A 4596-nucleotide genomic window follows, 5' to 3' on the forward strand; every position below is an offset into this window, starting at 1 on the left:
ATCGAGGAATCATGAAGTATGCGTATTAACGCTGCACAATCGGATTGAAATAACACACAATCCACACACTCGCCTATTGCATCCACCATAGCCGCCCTCAATGCCAAGGTTTCCCCAATAATTGCCATTTCAAAACTTGACCTGCTGGAGACTGCCTTCTTCATGGATCCATTGGAATTATACATCACATAGCCCAAGCCCATTTGCTGTTGGGCTGAAAGGAGTGATGCATCAGTTTGAATCAAAACCCACCCCGTGGGAATGGAAGGACTTGAGTCATGGATAAGTATTGGAGCAGCAGAAACAGTAGTCACATGTGTCCTATACAGCTGAGTTTCTCTAACTTTCCATAATTCTTTATGGAGAGTTAGTGCTCGAGTTATCACATCCAGCGGTGTGGCTTTATCCAGCTTGAAGATAAAATTGTTTCTGGCTATCCATATTTCCCAGAAGATAAGAAAACAGAGACTCACCAATTTTCTGGAATCAAGCTTATCGCGTGGGAGGATCTTTCGCAAGGCTTCCATCCAATCTGCAGTGTGTAGATGTTGAGATGTAGGAGGCTTGTAGGTTAAGGGACTAGCGAACCAAACACCACGAGCAAAGTCACATTCGAAAAAGATGTGTTCAGCGGTTTCTTCCTTATTACAGCCACGTTGACAAGCATAGTCACCTATCATGTTTCTTCTTCTCATATTTTCTCCAGTAGCCAGGCCATCCGCACAAACTCTCCAAATCAAGTTTCGGACCTTTGGTATGGTATGTGATTTCCATATCATATTCCAAGTGATGCTGGGTATGGATTTCCACCGTGGTGTGCTTGAAGAAGATGTCTGCAATTGCTCTAATGCTGTGGCCTTGTTTGACATAGCATGATAGGTTGATTTCACAGAGAATTTACCTGTGTTGTCAGCTCCCCAGATCAATTCATCATCAGCAGGAAACATACCCAGATATATGCATCTTATGTCAGCAGCATCAATTGGATGAAAGAGACTAGCCAATAGATCCTCTTTCCAATATCGTCCATTTTCCTCAATGAGATCAGCAACCCAAACAATGGAGCAGTCTGCTGGTTTTGGGTGTCTAATTTTGCCTCCCTATTTATTGAGCAGCCATCTATCTTCCCATATTTTGATTTGGGATCCTTTCCCTACCTTCCACCTTACATTTTCTATCAGAATGTTTTTACCTTCCATTATGCTTCTCCAAGCCCAGCTTGGTTTTTGGCCTAAATTTGCATCCAACAGATCAGAGCCAGGGAAATATATTGATTGAGTGAAACGAGCCCATAATGTTGTAGGTTCAGTCCACAATCTATATGCCATTTTGGTGAGAAGAGCCATATTCTGTCTCTGTGTATCCCTGAAACCTAATCCACCATTTTCTTTTGAAGAACATAATCTTTTCCAACTGATCCAGTGTGTTTTTTTTTTCCTCCACCTTCGCCCCAAAAAAAGTTCGCTGAATGTTTCTTCAGATCAGCATGTAAACTCAGGGGAAGTTTGAAATGGGCACTTGCAAATTGAGGGATGGCCATGGCCACTGATTTCAGAAGGATTTCTTTACCTGCCTGGGATAACAACTTCAATTTCCAGTTTTCGAATTTCCGAAGCACCTTTTCCTTCACAAAACCAAAGGTGTTAAGTTTGGAGATTCCAATTTCAGGAGGCAACCCCAGATATTTAGTAGGTTCCTTAGTGTAAGAGATCTTCAGTATCCTAGAGAACCAACGTTTGAACTTGATGGGAGTGTTGGGGCTAAATACTAAGCTAGATTTCTCCATGTTGATCTCCTGGCCACTTCCTTGACAATAGACCTATAGAGTGGCCTTGAAATTGTGAATCGCCTTGAGATTGAGTTCAGAAAATAGAAGTGTGTCATCTGCAATAATAGATGTGAGATTCTGGGTGCTCTATTTTGGACTGATATACCTGAGATATGACCAGCTTGCTCCTCCCTAGCTATAAGAGAACTAAATCCCTGTGCACATAAAAGAAATAAGGCCGGAGAAAGGGGATCTCCTTGGCATATTCCTCTTGTTGGAGTGATATGGCTATGGATATTTCCATTGATCAGCAACTTATATGACACGGAGGACACCAAACTCATAATCAAAGAGATCCATGAAGGTTGAAAGCCCAATCTTACCAGCATAGCCTCCAGGTATGACCATTCGACTCTGTCATATGCCTTCTTCATGTCTAACTTGAGCCCCAAAATTTTTTTCTTCCCTTTCTTCCTGTTCTTGATGTAATGAAACAACTCATGCGCCATGAAGATATTATCAGAGATGTGGAGATGGAATGAAGGCTGATTGATATGGGCTAATTATCTCTGGTAAGAAAAGCTTTAGCCTTTGTGCAATAATTTTTTATATCACTTTGGCTGCCACCCCTCCCAAACTGATTGGGCGAAATTGTTCTGCTAAATCAGGTACTGGCACTTTTGGAAGAAGGCATATATAAGAGACATTCATTTTCGAGTCCATGACACCTGTAGAGAAACACTCAATTACAAAATTAGTTAAAGTGTGGCCTGTTGTGTCCCAGAGTTTCTGGAAAAAAACTCGGGGGAGACCATCTGGTCCAGGAGACTTCAATGGACTTGGTATTTGACAGAGTTTGAGATTCATTGCCTCAGTGACAACAGGATGAGTGGCATGAAGGATTTGATGCATTGCTTTGGAGACTACAGGAGTTGAGGTAAAAGCCTGGGAAAAGTGGGAGGATAGAATTTTCTTGATTGCTGATAGGTCTGTAGTCCATTCCCCCTCAGCTTTTTTGAGTTTGAGAATTTTATTGAACTGTCTTCGTTGTAGGGTGGAAGCATGAAAAAAGGCCGTGTTACTATCACCATCCTTCAACCATGAAATCCTGGATTTTTGTAACCACAGCTGTTCTTCCCTTGTCAATTCCTCCATCAACAAATTGGATAACCTTTTAATGTTTGCTTGTGAGAATAATGGGCTTGGCAACCTCTGTGCTTTCTCCAATTCAGCAGTAAGCTTCTTGATATTCTCTTGTATATTACCAAAGGTATGTTTATTCCATTTACAAAAAGTAGATTGACTGAGCTCCATTTTTTTTCTGATTGCTACAGCCGCAGATCCTTGATCTTCTTTTCTCCAAATGTCTGATGCTAGAGTAGTGCTGTCTGGATGACTAAGCCAGGCATATTCAAATCGAAAGGGGCGTTTTCCTTTGGTAGTACGTCCAGCAAAATCCAACAGAATAGGTGTATGGTCTGAACCGAAACCAGGCTGAATGAAAATAGTAGCTTCAGGGTATAAGACCCTCCAAGGGAGATTGCTGAGTTCTCTATCCAGTCTAATGCGAATTGATGCAAGACCAGCCCTTCTATTTAACCAGGTAAAAGGCGCCCCTTTGAATCCCAGATCCAGCAAGTCACATGAGTTTAACATCTCTTTAAACCTTTCACAATCATGTGAAATCTTTCTTGATCCTCCTTCTTTCTCCCTCCATCCTAGATGTGCATTGAAGTCCCCAATACATAACCATGGTTGTGATCGATGAGCAGCAATGATTTCTAAGTTCTCCCAAACCAGATGTCTTCTAGATTTAATGGGGTCTCCATATACAAAGGAAACAAAAAAAGGGGGTTCGTCCAACAGTGACATTTCTGTATCAAGAATTCTGCTTGTTGCTGACGGAATGGTTAGCTTAATGTGTGATTTCCAGAAAAGTGATAATCCCCCTAATTTGTCGATCGATGGAACATGAAAAGAGGATGGAAATGAGCTGATAGCCTTCAGATGTTGTACATAGGCCGGGGGTTTCTTTGTCTCCATAAGGAAAAGTACATCCGGTTTCTCAGAAAGTAACATCTTCTTTAGGAAACTACGTGTAGCAGGGCTGCCCACACCCGTACATTCCTCTGTTCTTTGGCTCGTTACTAATGTACTACTAGGCTGGAGTGAGCTGAGAGGATTTCTGAATTTGTTAAGTATTTACTCAATTTAAACAAAATTAATACACTCAATTGGACATTCAAACTTGTCCATTACATGTACTAGAATGACTATTTGATATTTAAATTTATGCTTAATTTTTTAAATTGTTTATACCAACAACCTAGTGGTATTATGATTTATGATAATGCAAATACTATTTAAAGTAAAACTACAAAACGGGTTATAACGGGTTGCGGCTCAATTTTGGGCTGGTGCAGGCTCTGCTACCCTCAGCCTAAACACAACCCATATCAATGTTCGATTTGGACCGATTTAGGCTATAGCGGGCCGATGCATTTTGATTTTTACGATTCGGGCTACAAATTGGCACCCCTAAATATAAGGGATAGAAATGACAATTTTGATTAAAAGGAAGTCAATCCAACCGAAGCACAATGAATTACAATTACATAAATCAGGCACAGCGGAATTGTTAAAAGTAAATAATCCCACATCGCTAGAGATTAGAGAAGCCACGGCAGAAAACGTGTATAAATACAGAAGGTAGTGCAACTGAATTTTTTAGTACTATTCGGATGGGCGGGGACAATGGGTCATGAGTTTGGCCCGTTCACATCCTTGGAGGTTAACCCTGGTGGGGGTTGGCTTCCTATCGTCTTCCC

General features: G+C 41.2%; 1 long non-coding RNA gene across 2 annotated transcripts; it reads left to right on the top strand.

Annotated features, from left to right (window-relative positions):
- Nucleotides 1-343: 343 nt before the first annotated feature.
- LOC149016323 (uncharacterized) lies at nucleotides 344-3881 on the top strand. 2 transcript variants are annotated; one of them, XR_016173720.1, is made up of 4 exons: nucleotides 344-2340; nucleotides 2437-2705; nucleotides 2822-3002; nucleotides 3103-3881. It is a non-coding gene; the product is annotated as an uncharacterized LOC149016323 (long non-coding RNA). The 2 variants fall into 2 exon arrangements; XR_016173719.1 differs by having other exon boundaries at nucleotides 2822-3881.
- Nucleotides 3882-4596: the final 715 nt, after the last annotated feature.

This window comes from Hakea prostrata, chromosome 5 (assembly GCF_041222555.1).
Source record: "Hakea prostrata isolate BN-2017 chromosome 5, UWA_Hpros_2, whole genome shotgun sequence".
Taxonomy (NCBI): domain Eukaryota; kingdom Viridiplantae; phylum Streptophyta; class Magnoliopsida; order Proteales; family Proteaceae; genus Hakea; species Hakea prostrata.